Source organism: Rhyacophila brunnea, unplaced genomic scaffold (assembly GCF_057557595.1).
Source record: "Rhyacophila brunnea isolate RB1 unplaced genomic scaffold, BYU_Rbru_1.0 scaffold_9, whole genome shotgun sequence".
Classification (NCBI taxonomy): Eukaryota; Metazoa; Arthropoda; class Insecta; order Trichoptera; family Rhyacophilidae; genus Rhyacophila; species Rhyacophila brunnea.
Genome location: NW_028233361.1, coordinates 28649622 through 28667964, shown reverse-complemented (window position 1 = coordinate 28667964; position 18343 = coordinate 28649622). Strand labels below are relative to the sequence as shown.

General features: G+C 30.9%; 1 protein-coding gene across 2 annotated transcripts in view; it reads left to right on the top strand.

The window, feature by feature from the left end:
- LOC147063490 (uncharacterized) overlaps positions 1 to 18343 on the top strand; it is a 221739-nt gene that overhangs the window by 143977 nt on the left and 59419 nt on the right. Inside the window, exon 4 of one of the 2 annotated variants that reach the window (XM_085959554.1) lies at positions 11844 to 11903. The exons of the other annotated variant lie outside the window; for it this stretch is intronic. The gene's annotated coding sequence lies outside the window, so the exon portion shown is untranslated. The remainder of the gene's footprint in view (positions 1 to 11843; positions 11904 to 18343) is intronic. 2 annotated transcript variants of the gene reach the window in all.

Genomic DNA, 18343 nt, shown 5'->3' with positions numbered 1-18343 from the left:
AATACCATAACATAAAGAAGGATCTTGATTCGTGACTCCTTTGTTGTGATGGTTAGATTGCACAGAAGAGACACGATATCCCATATGTCCAAGGCATATAGTCAGTTTTATTTCTAACGAATATGATATACAATTGCATGGTATAAGAGTATGGTGTATGACTCTTCTTTATAATATCATCATGAAATAAAAAAAATTTGAAACCTCCAATCAGAAATATTGCGCTGTAGTTAATAATTTCGAAATAAATATTATATTTCACCATCGTCATTGGCTCTACAATACACTGTAGATCTTGGCCGCTTCCATGATATTTATCCACGCCTGACTAAGCTATAGTCATCCAGTTCTGAATACCCAGTGTGTTGGTGTTTCTATTAACACCGTGAAGCCTTCTGAACTTGAGTCTTCCAAATCATCTTATTCTCTCTGGGTTTGATGTAAGTAACTAATACGTTTTCTTCATCCTTGCAATATGGCATACCCATTGTGAACGTCTCATCTTAAAGAATTTTGTTATTCTTGGCTCCGCAAATAGTTGATAGAACTCTGAATTATTATCGTTCACCAGACTCTAAGAATTATTCTTAAAATTTTCTTTACACAGGTTTATCTATAAAATTAAATTAAAAAATCTTTTTATAAATATGATCATTTATATGATGACATAAAAAGATTCCTTGTATAAGGTATATTTTGTTTATAATCTTTAAATCATATGTTATAAAAGTCGTAATATGTATTGATAAAATAGAAAAAGGATAGCAGTATATAATAATATAATAATATACATGTCTAGATTCCAGACTGCCGAATGGTTTGACCTCTAAGTTTCTCAGAAGATGCTTTTATGTTTGTTTTTTTTTCATCTAAAAGTCCACTATGGAGGCTTTTATTCGCGCTTTAATCTGAATGACCATCTCATAAGATATTTATAAATAGTGTTGTAATAAACAATATAACTACTAAAGCTTTTAAAAGAGAGTTTTTATTTTCAAACTAAATCCTGTCAGACGAATTTATTATTATCAATGCTTAGCCGTAAAGTAATAAATATCAAAAGCTTATCTCTTTTCACCTGCCGTCGAGCTTAATAAGAATTCTACGTCGCTTCATCTTTGCCTATAATCCCATTACATTTAATAATCCAGATAAACTTTGTTTTATTATTTTAAAAAAAAACATGATTCAAATTTACAGGCGGCTTCCGGAATGAATAATTAATGATGTATCCTTCTCATTTGAATACATTCACTCGTATAATAATTATACCGTAGTAAAGATTACGTATTATTATTTTAATACAAGCTCGTTGGAATGAAAGTTGGATTATTTCAAGATGTTACATTATTTGATTCCAAGTCTGATTCTGAGCTGCCGTAAATTAAAATATAATATCATATAAATAGTATTTACATTAGTGGCTTGGTTCCTATAAGTGTTCTAAAAATATAGAAATATTTGTAGGTTATATAATATTATTTATGACATTGGGAATAATGTCAAAGACTTTTTCCTGATGAACAACTGGAGATGAGCAACGTAGCAATGGTTTAGTCGAAAATTTGTGAAGGCTAAGACACGATTTGATTTGTACTATAGTACTACTGAAGAATATGCTTAAAGTATTTTAACATTATATGTATATACAGTAAAAAACTATATAAAAACTAAAATGTACCTACTTACAAGTTATATTATCATTTATATTAAATAATAATATAAACTACTTCCTGGAGCAGCCGGAATCCTTTTCAGAGTATTTTAGAAACGTATTTATATCGAGATGTCGTTAATTTTATTACATATAAAAATAAATTAACGAATTATACTAGAATTTCCTGTAACTTTCTCCTACTGTACCGTATATATTATTAGTTTTGGTGAATATTTTATTATAATTGTCATGTAAAATCGAAATAACTATCGACTTAACTTTCACCAATATTTGTAAAAATATGATTCAAAATAGAGATTGTGATTGAGATATCTCGTGTCGAGATTTTTCTCGAGAAATTATTTTTTCGAAATTTTGGGAATTCTCAATTTACAAGAAATAAGTCACTAAAGTTAAGTAAGACGCCGACTGTAACCGGAATTTAAAAAAAACTAAATGAAATTTCTCAAGAAAAAAACGAATTTCTTAAATTTCCCGGTTAAAAAATTTTGGCCTGGAGATCAAAGAAATCGACAAGAAATGAAAATTTCGTAATAATAAGAATCTCGAGAATTCTCGAGAAAAAAAATATTCTTGATTTCGAGAATTCACGAATCTCAAGAAATGAAGTGTAGATAAATCACAAGCTCTACTTGAAAGTACTTGGTTATTCAATAATTGTAATTCTACCAAGTTAATTCAAACTCAATTAATTACGTTATTCAAATTCGAATTTATTTGTTTACATGATAAACTGTATAAACTACTAATACAAGTCGTTCACAACATAACATAAAAAACAAAATATTAAAAAAGCGTAAATAGTAAATCAAAAGTCATAAAGTACATGAGAGTACGCTGAATGACACAAGGAAGGATTCAAAATTATGTTATCAATCTGTCAGTTTCTTGTTGTTACGATTGTTTAGAACATAAATTGTCAATACATATTTTAAATACATACCTTCTACAGAAACAGATATATTAGAAAAAATTGTCCTATTTAACGAATCATATAGATATTTTTAAATTTTGTTTGTTAACCATTAAATAAAAATAGTTTATTAATATATCGCATAATATGTGAAAGAGGAAGTATCATTTTTAATCTATGTTCTTTATAATTTATGTAGATTTTTTGTATTTCGAAAAAAATAAGCATTTTATTTTAATTCAATTTTAAATTAGGTAGGTACCTACTAAGAAAGTTACTGAGTATAATTAATAATAAAAATATGTCATAGCTATGGAATACATACTATTTATAATTTATAAATATATATTATTATTTAATATTGCATAGTTGATTTGAGTTCCTAACAGGATTTAATTCAAATGATTCAATCAATATTAATATTACACGTACATTTTAACATGGGCGTTGATTGGTATTAAGTATGCAATAAATAATTCAAGGCCGAATTTTTTATACTATGTACCCATATGATAATATATATTTTCAGCTAATTTTATTGTGAAAGGAAGCGTGGGCAGCCCTACCCAAACATATATATTAAAATTTATTATACTCAGTTACCTATATGATTAGCATATTGTATGAATAAAAAATACGTAATAGTTTTAGTAGTCAATAAAAATTAGCAAGTCGCTGTATGGCGGAAGTGTAATACTTACTAAACATAGGTTTGAGATATTCCTACAGTAGTTTTTTTTAGATGCATTATTCATCGTCAGTCAGAACTCAAAATCTATCAATATACTGACAGAAAATCCACTCTCCATTATTTCTTTTTTTTAAGAACCTGAATGAAATAAACCAGGTATACCAGTTGTCAGTAGATAACACTATTTTTTGCAGACTCAAACTTTTGAGAAAAACAATTCGATGATACAGTCACAGCATTATTCAAAAAACATCTTCCCTACCTACTGTAATCTTTTGACTTATGGTAATTTATGGTGAGGAGGTGGGTAAATTATAGTGTGTATTAAATTTCATTTACATCCCCCGAGTGTATTTTTTTATGCAGACTTTTAATATTTGACAAAACACATTAGTTATACACGTTTCTGAAATTCTTTTTAATTATTTAAAGGGGCTTGAGATTACAACACGCTCACAATCCTCTAAAAACAAGCCTGGGGAATTTACATTTTGAATCAGGTGCTTGCTTATACGGTTAGTTGCTGTTATATTTCTTTTACTTCGGCCTTTTACTGAAAGGCGCAAATTTCAAACATAAATCAAACTAGCTATGCTTTGGTCAAACAATCACGATCACAACAATGCATCGGTTGACACGTCGTTTTTTTCTTTTTTTGACCATTTCTGATCCTAATAGGATCATACAGGCCTCCACAGGCTAGAGATTTGTATTAACAGATGTTGTTTTAACGAGAAATGGATGTTGCCACTTGCTCAACTTATTAGGTCCATTCTATGACTTCAAACACAAATTGAAAAACAATATGTGAATTTTCCGGACTTAGGATTCGAACCTGGGATCCACCGCATTATAAGCCGCTCAACCATCGTTGGCGAGACGTCTTACCAGAGCATTATTAGTACTATTACAACGGTAAAACTATATACTGTTAGTCTGACATGTACTGCGATGTTAAAAAATAATAACAATAATAATAACTTTACGTCCAATTAAATAAATTATCTGGAAGGGTGGATTTTTCTTTGTATCCGTTCCTGAATATTGCAACAAAGTAAACAGAGAAATCGTGAAAGTTAAATATAAATTTATTTTTCGTCTGCTTTCGATTTTCCGTAAAAACTAATCCCGGAATCACAGAATTAAAGCAATATTAATCCAGAGGCATCAATAAATCGAGCAGTTTTCTAGGACACCTAATCTCAAACCGCAAATCCTGGTTTCGTGTGTGTTTTTGCGTATTCTTCAAACGACATTCGCAGCCGATAAAAAACAACCTCGTGAAAGATTCCCAGACCCTTCGGTGCCACAATCTATGACGTACATTTTTACGCCTTATGGTAACCTGTTCGATAACTCTATCACCAAGCCTAATAAAATGATTATTTTTAAATATATTATACTTTATCCTTCAATAATAATGATTATTTTTATATTAAAACTTTAACGAAAAAAAATGTATGTTGTTTTTCAATTTGTCTTTAATCCGGTGCAAAAACCCAATGAGGTTGGCGAATGGATAATAACCATACCTCGTTATCAAACCGTTAATATAACCCACAACCTATACTGCCTTGCTTATAAGCGAAAGCTGTTATTTCCTTTTTTCACTATACTTATATAGTTTTTGATCCACTTATAAATAAGGTCATACTTAGCAAAAATTAGGTAATATTATAGCAATTTGTTTGAACTATTTTACAAAGTAAAATATTTCTCAGATATTTTTTTACATAATCTATCATTTTTTATACGTTTGGTAGTATAAATATAAAAATAATACAAAATTAAGAAACTTGCTTCAAAAGTGTAAGAATTAAAACGTAAATTTATGACAGCAAGAAAATAATGTTAAAGTTTCAGTGATTTACTAAAAAAGGCTAGTAGTAAAAGTACGTTTGTCATCGTATATGATTTTGAGATCTGACAGAATTATGTGCATAAAATGACCAGTGGAACGCAGTTATCGAAACCTGTTTCCCCCGGCCGTCTCGCGAACCTTTAGTGCTTAATCGGTTTAAATCTAACATTTACGACTCTTTTTCTATAAAATAGTATAATTTTTGTTTCCCTTTGCATATTTTTTCAAAATTTATGATGAATCTAATGTAGGTAACACTTTTATTGGACAACATCAACAGTTGGCGACCCTAACTTGCCGAATATAAAGATGTAGACAGTCTACTTTAAAAAAAAAAACGAATTTCATATATGAAAAGCCATGCCGTAACAAACCTAAATATGTCGAGCATTTTTAAATTCGTATATATCGTCACATCTGTTTATATGTCAATTCTGTTTGAGAAGAATGTTGGGGGGAAGGAAAAAACGTAATACAAACAATATTTTAAACACATCTCTAATCAATGAATCTGCCAACACTGTTTGTGAAACACGAGGTTTTAATTCCATGTTTGAAACCACGAGACCTACGAGTTTTTTAAATGTGTCGGTAGATGGGCAGCATACTAGTCGAGACTATAGAACCGAGGTTTTGATATGAATTAAAATGTTCTTTTGTTTAAATTTTGTCTAACAAACTTAATTTTTTCCATAATATCGGACTTACGAGGTCTTAATAGTAAAGTGGCGATATATTTGCGTCGCTGGCGGATTACGGACCATTTCACGATTAATATACTATTTTCCGCATTAATATGATATAAAATCAATCTTTTATTGCTGTTTTATACTAATATGCATATACTTATTGAGAAAATGGGTGGCACGAAAGCCATTTCTTTCATAATCCATTTGTGAGTATTTTTGTTTATTTTTCTGAGTCGTGCGAATAAAACGGTGAATGAAATCGTGACCGCGCGGTCTCTTTTACATTTTACGCAACTAACCTTCCGCAGCCACATTCACGCCGTACATACATCTCTCTCGTGTACCTACACTTATATTACGACTACAAGAGACAATACATTTTTACCATGCCGTCATATATTAATAATTATTGCTGTAAACAATGAACTTTTAAAGTCATTGCAGACATATAACTCAAGTGGTAACCAAATATCTCGATGTGATTTTTACCTCTGAGTTGTTACTTAGTCACAAATAATGTAGCCGTAATGTGATTTTATCACCGTTGATCTTTGCATAATGATTCTATACGATTCTGTCAGATTTTTTTTTGTATGTGATTGATTGTTAAGATTTTCTGAGATTTAAACCAAAATGTAATTAAAAATACATTTCTCACTTTTATGATAAAAATATCTACCGTTTTAATCTAAACAAAATAGTTTGCATGTAATTCGGCCTTTTTTCTTTGTCCAAATTTCAACTCGCACAAACCACAATAATGCCTGATGTTTGTAAATATAATAGTATGTAAGTACGTGGGTTCTCAGTTAAACACTTTTTTATTACATGAATAAGTAGCATTATTTAATTATACACAATTCAATATAATTACTGGATAAAAAGAACTTTTCATTTACAACGTTTTTAAATTTTCTGTTGAATTATTATGCTCAAACTTGTACTTGATAAGAGGTAAATAAAAAACAAACAAATATAGAATACTGAAATGTCATTTTGATTTCTATAGTAACGCACGTATATATTAATAATTTTGTTGCTAGGACCACCCACTTAGCAACTAATAATAGTGGATTGGATTACGGATTTTTTTCGAAATAACTTTTCATACAAAACAGAATTAACTGAAAATGAACTCAATTCTACTTAAAGATGGCTAATAGTATTAAAATAATGCATTGACATCGTGTTCTGATAATATATTCTAAAAGTTTCAAAGGTCTAGCTAGTCGGGAAGTTAGTTAAAAATCGATTGCAAGATTTGTACCGGACAAAGAACCACCAAACAAATAAGAATACGAGCTAAGAAAAACGTTGTAAAATAGAAACATACCTACGTATATCAAATGGGACTTGAACCCACAAGAAACATTATCCAGACGGTGGGCGGTAAGCAAAATGTCTTAATATTATTTAACTAAAGTCTCTCTAATTGGTAAATCAAATGTCCCGGAATAATATGATGGTTGTGATTTCAAATCTCCTTCGATCAAACAGTTTTCTGTTTTTTTTTATAATAGGTATTGACGTATCTATAGTCTATGGTATTGACTAATTTTTGATAGTGGACAAATCCAGTAAGTTTATTTTCAATCAGAGTTCAAATCTATTTTAATCAATCACGCCATCTTACTTGAATATCATACATTATGAAGGTACTCAGAGAGACAATGTGTTTATTTCGTTGTTAGTAAACACAGTCTTTTTATAAAGGAGGAATAAAAATATCGTATTTTCTCACCTTGTTAAATCTCATAATATTGTATTCTTAAAAATTCATATAAAATAAAGTTATACAATAACATGAATTAGGTACAATAATATTATATAAGTACTTTCCAAAATAAATAATTTATAAAATATTCAAAAATAATAAAATGTAAGTAGGCATTTTGAGTATTGTCTTTACAATATTAGAAAAATATCGAGTATATAAATGAGATATTATAAAGTAGGGATTATGAAAGTTAAAAGTTTTATAAACAATCGTTCTCTATTCTCCCTCGTATTTTTCTTCAAAGCCTTGGTGGTTTCTTTCGCCCATCATGCGTGATGAACAATTATTTCCTTCGGCGAGAAAATCATGCTCAGCCATTGACATGTGGTCACGAATGGCTGTATCTACTCCCGTACCCATTTATTTATTTGTTTGTCTTCTTGAAGTGTTTCCGTATTTTAACCATTGTACTTAAACAACCGTTGACTACTAAACAATGACTCGCGTGCTAAGAGATTTAAAATCAATTTATTATTAGGACTACCCTTATCTCTAGTATCTACATCTACAAGTCCAAAAAACTTTTACCTACAGATCAATTCTGAGTTCCCTGCGTTTACCGTATATTGTATTGATCGTGAATTGTGTGCAATGCATGAGAGAAAACATGAAAATGTGTAAGACAGAGCGAAACTGGTAGAAAACCTACATCAATGCCAATTTTAAATTTGAAAAATCGGAGGGTTCATTTATTTTAATCGGGTCGTGAAAAAAAACTAATAATACTTATATAATTGTTTTAAAAATTATTGTATTTTCAATAAATAATAAGAAAGTACATACATACCTCATATTTTTAAATTTATATAAATATTCTGTATTAGACACTAAAATAATAATTTAACAATACTCTCAATAATACTCGCAAGTCCAATGACTCGGTGCCATCTATAAAACATCGTAGTAATATAATTTCTTTGTTTTAATTACCAACTAAGCAAGTTACCTTTTCATGGCAGAATTTGAAACTCGGATAGCATAGTTATTAGTATTAATTCGCACGAGTCATAGACGGATCGATATCTTAAGTTCTAAATCCGCTTGGTCCAACTTTTTCTGGGATTTTATTATAGATAAGTGTTCCTGGCGCTTTTCAAAACGATGTATTTTCAATAATAATTCTTACATCTTGTCTATATTCAGTACTTATTGAATTTTAAAAATCTGATTTAATTGAAATATTTATCTCTAAATCTATGGTCCAGTGAATATCAAACGGTCAATTTTACGGCGGACATTTATCGTGTTCACAAAGACCGAGAGAGTTATTCCGGGAGCGGTCGCGCCTGTCCGCGATTTTACGGGAAATTATTATCTTGCAATCTCACACGATTATACACAATACACAAAGGTACTGCACTTAGTCGAACAAAGTACAGAAGTACATGATCTCGGCCATTATTATAGTCCCTTAAATTCAATAATAGTTGAATATCTAGAATTAATACAGAATTATTCATTATTTTTTGAGACAGTCCAGTCCCATATTATATTCAGGGCTCGTAATGGCCGAAGCGTACCAGAGCTCAGCTCCAGTTCATCAAATTTCCGAGATTATTTCTCGGTTTTGTGAACAAATTAAATATTGCATTCCGGTTTGATAAAATGTAAAAAAAATCACTTGTGCTACACCTACATACTAAACTTGTCGGATTCATTATAAAAAAGGAAATATATATGACGTATCGTAAATTCTATCCCGATTTTGCCTGCGACGCTAACAACATGCCTTAATTCAATTAATTTTTTTAACACATTGTGGACATTACAAATTATAAGTTTAAGACGTTCAAACATGACATAAAACATTATTATAAAGAAAAAAAGTAATAAAAACGATATCTTGTCATAAACTCTTAAGGGCCCGCTGAAGAGCCCGCCGTTCAAATATAATTCAGTATAAAAAGGACCTCGGCGTCGTAACTACGTCAATTTAAATCGATCTTTTCGCAAAAATCACTAATCATCGGAGATTTTATTTCAAGAAATATTATTATTATTACTGATAATTTCTGCCGCGCGGAGAATTATTATTATTTTATGAACACCTGCGAGATGAAGCCGATCAGAAAACAGGGCTGTCAAAATAATATTAAGCATTCATATTTTTTAAATGTTAATTTCATCATGGTTTTTAATCAAACCTGTGCAAGTACGTACTGATAACTTGGGTGGATTTTTTAGCAAACATACTATTGATATATATACGGGTGTATTATTATTATAACCCAATTCAAATTGAACATAGGTTGATACTCAAATACTATTATAGTATGTTTATGATTTCGAGAAAATAATACGATGGTATAATTAATCCATATCAATTATTTGAAAACATTACATTCGCACTTTGCACAAAATTACAAACACATTCGAAGTTTGCCGCACACGTACAGACCACGTGATATTTGTTTACGCAAAATCGTCGCTTTTCAAAATGGCGAATTTGATTACCAGATTTTACTGCGATGAATCAGTATGTTCCTTTTTGTCTTTTTTTATTCGTAGGTTTGTTTACTATGTACACCGAGAAATTTCCATTTATAAACTCGGAAACGATTTTTACAGAAGAGTTTTGGAATATAATGCAACCAAAACTGGAAAAAAATTCTATCATGGGTGTTGACTTCCTGAATTAGCTAACCCCAGGTCCATGCCACTACGTGAACCACAGTGGATATTAAGCCATTTCCACACTGGCAACAAGTTGCTGGCAACCTCATTAAATTTTACGATACTTACCATAATTGCTTAAGAAATTTTACAATAATTATCGTAAAATCTAACGAGGTTGCCAGCAAATTAACTTGTTGCCAGTGTGGACCCGGCATTAGATGCACAAAACTTAAATAATATATATTATAAATAAAAATTTAAAATTATAAATATATATTATGATTTATGTCTTCGACAGCCCTGATGAAATAAATGTGAAATATGAGTCGGATCAGTCACAGAGCAAATTTATTAACACAAACAACTTTGACACGACCTTTTTATATTAACTAGTAGACCAGATATTATGGACCACATGTTAAAAAATCATATTTTCAATTCTCAAGGCCAATTCTGTAGAACGTCCTCTTAAGGTAATAAATACTATATTAAACTGATACGTATGAATGCCAACCTGTCAAACTAATTAAATGGAATAAATAATTAATCTTTTTAAATGTATCTAAAATAAAAATATGTAACATAATATGTTTTTTTACTAGATTACTAAAAGTGATGAGATTGATTTTATATTATAGATGAATTCTTAATCAACACATACCGCTAGCCCAAATACCAACAATGATATAAAATATTACTAACTATGAAAAACTTGAACAATTTTTAACACAAAAATGTACCAGCAGGTTTATTAATATATTGATTAGTTTGGTATTGATATGGAAAATTTTAACAACAATGGTGAGAAATGAACAAATTGCTAATGCAAAATTAGTGGTCCACTGTATAATAATTATTCCAAGCTGAAGTTTATTTCATTCTGATTACTATTAATCGCTGGAAATGTATTTATTTACAGCTATCTATGTAGATATATCATTCGCCGCAAGATACCTGCTCTTGTAAATTTGTAAAGTTGCCTAATAAATCTAAACCACGTTGTTGTAGCAAATAGCCCTTTTGTAATAATAATACACGCCCAACCCTCGTACTATTGCAACAAAATCTATTCGAAACAAGAACCAACGACTTAACCATTTTATGAACAGAAAATATTATTGTATCCACAATTTTCTTCATATCAAATTTCTCTAATATGTTCATTTTTTAATGAGTTTGGCTGCAATGCATCTAAGCAGTTGACAACGTTCCTTTGGAGCGAACTAAATCTGTCTTAATTTAATTTATGTTTGTTTTTTTTTTAATGTTTACCAAAATCTTATAAAAAATAAAGAAATACATATTTCTCACAAATTGTTCATAAAATATTACCCAAAACATAACCTGCAACTAACATTAAAAGAGACAATAACGTAACCACTCAAACAGATACGTACTTGTACACAAAAAATGTGTCATAAGTGATTACTGTCATCTTCAATAAAAATAATAGATTGTTATTTTTAGTTAAATTATGAAATATTAGGAATATATTTAGATACATTGATATTTCAATTATGCACCTATGTAAATGGGTTTTACTTTTTTTTATTAAAGGCATTGATGCAAGTTATATAAAAAATAGTTAGAATTTATAGTTTTATTTTATTTTTTACAGAGGGAGGCACAGAGTCAGTCAGTGCGTTGGCTTTACATGTCTCTAAACCCGCCACTGCCTGTGAGTCTCCTATTTGCTAGGCTTTGTTTGTAGCATATATTTGATTTTCAATATTCTTGCATCGATTTATTTGTAATGTTATATTTTAATTTTTAGATACAATGTCATGTAAACATCTTTAAATTTCATTAATAAAGGGATTAAGTATAGAATCACTCAAGTTCAATTAATAAAAAAAAAGCTCTGAGTTTTGTTCTAGAAGGGTTAAACTAAGTTGAAAGCTCAGATAAAGGAAACATATTATTGCAAATACAAGTGCATTAAGGCGTGCGTATACTTTCGATCTGAATGCGGAACTCTAGTAGGCCATGTCTTTTATTTCAAACACGTACACGTGTGTTTTCATACAACCAACACTTTTTTCTGGGCTCTCTGACTTTTTATTGTGCCTACACTGATTAGATCAAATTTGACGCAGTACCGCCGATATCCATTTAAATTCGAACCATGATTGGCCACGTTACTGGCTGGATTTCAATCGATTATTGTAACAAGCAATTGTGATAAGATTACTTATGATGAAATTATTGCAAAAAAAAACAATTTGGTTTATTTCATTGTTGCCTTTGTTACCCACATTGCTGTATTGAACCAGATATATTTCAATTTAATTTACAATACACTTTTACGATCAATGAATATTTATTGTAAATCTGTATACAACTACAATAAATTGTGTTCTGACTTTTCTACAATAATGACGATGAATTAAACAACAAGGCCACTAGCATGGAAGTAGCAATCATTATATCCAACATTTATTTCAATAGAAGACGGCGCCAAAAGAATAATCTTCAACCATACCCACATAGTGGAGGTTGTATTGTAACAGATTTGTGTTAATACGTGAAATGTAGGTCCATATTCTGGTCCAAACACACATTTGATTTTGCCAGACCTGGACGTAAAATAATTATAAATGAGAAATAACCAGTTTCGCCCCGTGTGGATATGCAGGTCAGGCGTTGCTTAGAGGCTCCAAACGAAGCTACGAATTCGATCGTTACAACTTTTGAAAGCAGCGGTAGATGGTGGTAGTAGATTTTTACAGTAGTTATCTGTTAAAATGATAAAGTATATAACTAGGTACCTATGTACTTGTATCATAACAACTTTGCGTGCAATTTGAGATTAAAAAAGGAATAACACAAGTCAATTTCATACTATAATATATTGGGGAATTTTAACACACAACCATTAGTGCAGATTTAAATATTTGATAATATACTACCATCAACATCTTGTAACTTCTTGTTCTAAATACGTAATTGTTATTAATTAAATGACTTAATAATAATTTAATTACTTTGAGTAGAGTATATACTTTACAATATAGATACTGTAATTCTGTAATTCAAATCTTAGGCTGCGTCTAAAATGAGATGTGTTGGTTGTTTGTTTAAACATTATTAATTCTCATTAGTTGAATTAGATAGTTGCCAAATTTATTAATTACGACTTCAGTTATATGTACTGATTATTTTATTGATACAATTTCTATACCATCCGTTCCTAAACAAGACTTTTAAAATATATACATATCTAAATAAAGTGAATAAATATTTATACATCTGGTTTACATTCTTCACCTTCATGATATTATTATATCACTCCAAGATAATATAATATCAGGTAGAGACTCCCACAGTCCTTTTAGTTAACTTAGTGGAGACATTCAACTCCTGCGAATTTATTCATGCCGCGACACTTGCGTAGATAACCTATCTCAGCTACATTAACAACTAAATAATAATGTCTATAAATGCAATTTAAATAGTAAATCATTTGCCCACCAGGTAATTTAATCAGTTTAATGTATAGCAAAGAACGTGCAAATTTTAAAAAGAACTTATACTATACTTTACGCAATATATTTTTATATGTATTATAATAGTTCGTCATAAAGGGTATCCAACAAGGTGATGAACTGTCATCCAAATGTTTTACATCCAATCTTGAATATTTATGTATGCGTTACGACTGACACTTCTGACATGATAGAACTGTTAAAATTAATTGGCAATGAAGGCTAAAACTTATCTGGATAACTTCCTAAGTAATTTTATATGACCATTTGTTTAACCATAGATTTAACCAACGGCGATTTTCATTGACGCAGTTAATGTAATCGATTCGTCAAAAAAAATAAGAAGGGGGAAATAGCTTTATCCAGTCATATAATTATTTTTAAATCATCCTAAAACTATGCATATTAAATCACAAGTTGAGTATAAAATATTAACCAGAGCATAACAAAATCCTTGCAACTAACACCAAAGGAGCATATACGTACTTTTACAAACAAAATAAACTAATGATATCATTTCATTTTTCATCGCGAGGGGCCTTAAATCAGTCGATGCATCGGACCATTCGGACCTCTAGCCCCATTACTGCATTTACCATTGTCCAATTATTATCATATCAACTTTTGAATACAAACCCCTAGTACTTTCTACCCCTCTTAATTTCCTCAGGATGAATCACATATGAAGACAATTGACGCGTTTAATATGTAGTATTGACATAGGATTCTCCGCAACCCATGGACATGCATGCACTTCCCATATTGAGTTTGGCATCTCGTCTGTCTCTTACCTGTACAAAATGCGTTGTCCAATTCAGGTTATTCGCTTAAAAATAATCCGATGCGTGGATTTTCTGGAAACTAATTTAATCGGACGTTTCTCGTTAACTTCTCACGTATCTGATTAAGAAAATTTACAATCTTAATTATAAATCACTCGCAAAGGTGTGGCCAATCAATAAATTAAGTTATTTATCTGTTTTATGACCATATTTCCCAGCCCCTACTAAAAATTTATTCCTCAACTTGTTTAATACAGGGATATCTATTATAATGGATGTTTTATTTTGATTAGATTGAATTAACAAAAGTGTTAACTGTCAAATGGACTGCCATACTAAGCTCGCTATTTAATATGTATGATTAGTATAGTATGGCAACTCATCATTATCAGTACAGTCACACTTGAACAGCTCTACCAAATTAACCAAATTAATTTACTTTGAAAATAAGTCGTCGATTCGTACAACTTAAAGACGTTGTTTTCCGCAAAATTGCGTTCAGCAACGAGATATATTATTAGCTTAACGTGTTTTTTTGTTAATAAGCAAATTTTTCGTATATATAGTGATACCAATACAGAAGAGACCCTACAGACCCCATTGAAGCCTTGTAAACCAGCATTATTCGTATATACGGACGGTTACATGTAAGTTGTACGTATACAGTTCATCGTGGGACACTTAGTCGTGTGCCGCAGTACATGAAACATGAGTTCGTATAAAATTTCATCAAATGACGAGTTCTTCGTCGAAAATTTCACCGTGGAATACATTTGTACGTATCTTACAAAATGCGACGATAGTTTGCAAATATTACTCTTACAATTAGATTAACCCTAACCTAACCTAGTAAAGACATCTCATAAAATTCACCACATGTTGTAGCATACGTACAAATATACTCCACGGTGAAATGTTCAACGAAGAACTCGTCATTTGAATAAATGTTACACGAATAAGTGTCCTGCGGTGAACTGTTTACGTACAAATTTCCGGATACGTATACGGACAGCAGTGCTCAAAACAATGGACCAAAATTGGACATCCAGAATGCACATCGCGGTGGCCATAAGCCCTAAACCATTATCAAATGTTAATAAATTGATATTTTGAATATAAAAATGATAATTTAATGTGTTTTCTTTTTACAATTTAAAGTTCTATTTGGCTTAAAAAACACCCTTTGGCTTATGTTACTTTAACATCAGTTTATAACTTAGTTTTTTGTATAATACCACTGATGAATAACGGATGTGCTAACCTTGGGTCAATTCTATAAGAAGATAAAATTTTCTTATATTAACCTGAACTGAGTGACCTTGATTCGTGTAAACTTATAAATTGTTCCTGTGATAAAACTTTACAAGAAATTTAATTTTTATTACGGTTAACTATCACCGTGTCAGAGAGAGTATTTACACCCACAAATTGTAAAAAAATGTTCGCACAAATATTTTTCGCAAGTAGTGTGCAGCATAGTAATTTGATGTGTTTATATAAAATCTCCACCAATAAACGTTCGAAATGTATATATATATATACATACTAATTTATGTGTTATCTTTATAAAATGATTGTTGTGTAATGTAAAATAACTAAAGTGTTTCTGGTTTCATTACTTAGTGTCTATAATATTCTTTGTTTACACAGTGACGACCCTAGACAAAATGCCGCCCCCTTTTTATACGGTATTTTTTAGTATCCTTTCATGATTCCAATATCTAAGAAATTTATTGCATGGATACAATACCTACTAATAAAATATTTACCACTGAAAACAAAATTGAATCGTTAATGAGAAGCGGTAGATGGAACGCTCTGTAAGAGAGGGGTGCATCTTCAGTTTCGACGGCTAACGCAATTTCCGTGCCTACCGGTTAATAAATCAAACTGTAATTATCTGTAAATCTGCACGTGTCGTTTCTGGTTACCAAGGATGCCGAAGAACAACGGAAGTAAACTAGACATGCCGAACACGATAAAAAATTACATTCCTGTTAAAACTTTTTGTGGACATAAAAACATTTTGTTTCTAACCAGTGTTTTTTTAATGGAAAGGTATTTTCCTTATTATTAAATTTAGGTAGCTATGTCTATTTATGTATACCAAATGATTCTCCAAATTTGCCGCCCTTAGTGTACATCCTGAGTGGCAGCGTTCGGCGCAGCGTTGAGCTTTTTGCGCAACTCAAACGTATAACGCTGGCGCTGAGGCCTCACACTTAGAGTTACTGCCGCCCCCAAGCGACGCTTAATCTGCCTACCCCCACGGGACGTCACTGCGCTTACAACTCTTAACCCACTATTCTTCGATGCATAATGATTTGATAATTGTCAAAGCTGTTTCGTTTAGTTACATTTCTACTGATAATGTGTTTAAATAGTGTCTTTTTGTACAAAACAAAAAATTATATCTATAAGTACTTGATGGCAATAATTCATGTTTAATTGTTAGAAGCAGGAATCTTTCAGCGAAATTATTGTATTTTCCTGTTAAATATGCATACAAAATATCTGTCTACCGCAGAGATATCAACGCAAGCAACCACAACGACAAATTTCGCAACCTTTCGGTTCGCACGCAAAGGGCCGAGACTCGTGAAAGTAAAGTTACCTAGCGTACGTTTTATTCGGTTGTTATAGGGCAGTAGACAGTAAGGTGGTCGCTTGTTGCAGCCACTTCGTAGGCTCAGGGGTCATTCTTTGTTTCCAGTGCTGCCCACCTGACCGACCTAATTCGGAATTCCTTTGTCGGGCGACCTTCCTAGCAGGGCTACCACCTTCTCACCATGTCGCAGCTCAATGACATTAATATTAGAAAAAATAAATCAAATAAATTTAGATAGATGGTCACTATTTGATATTTATTAGGTAATAGCATTAGCAATTAGCAGTATTAAACATGTATTATACAATATTATTCTAATAATAGGAATCAGATTGACAATATCTATTGCACATATTGTCAGGGCTCGAAATGGACCGGAACGCACCGGTGCGCCGTTCCGGCTTATAAAATCCTCAAAATTTTCGCTGTCTCGTGGAAAAAATAATTTGACCGTCTGAGCGAAATTGGCCATATCCAAAACTAACACATTTATTTTTATAAAATACCTACTTATAAAGTTATAAGTATGTAATTATTTTCGTAAAATTATCGAGCGCTTCGGTTCGTAAAATTTTCCATTTCGAGCGCTGCATATTATGCGTCAACTAATCAGTGTTGCTACACTTATGTATTTATGATTTAGAAAATATTGTCCAATAACTAGATTTCGCTTTATTTAATTAAAAGTTTTTAAAGTTAAGTATAACAAAATTTATAAATGTGAAATTATTCTTCTTATTGAAAATACATAACCTTGAAATACCTTGGAATACATACCCTTTTTTTTAAATCCGTTAAAAGGGTATATCAATAATGAGACTTGCACCTCACATCTTTCACTATCCGCATGAATAAGATTATACCAAAAACAAAAGTCGCAGAGTCATAGGCGGACCGATAACTTAAAGGACAAGAGCACTCACCTGCTACCTTTTTTTCTATTTTCTTCTAAACTGCATATTTATATTGACTATTAATTTGTAATAATTGAATATTTTACCATTAAAAAAGTATTTTAATTAATTAATGAATATAATTATGTTTTTTTGAATAGTTACAATTTATTTTGATACCAGAAATCGCCATTGCTATGCTATTGATACTTTTAGTTAAATCTCGTCTATGCATAATGTGCTCATAATTACGTTGATATTCTATGCATCAGGCTGTTCGTTCGTTGTATCATTATTATTTCCAGATTGTAATACAAATAGAATTAATGTCTAGCTCTAGCTCCTGATAC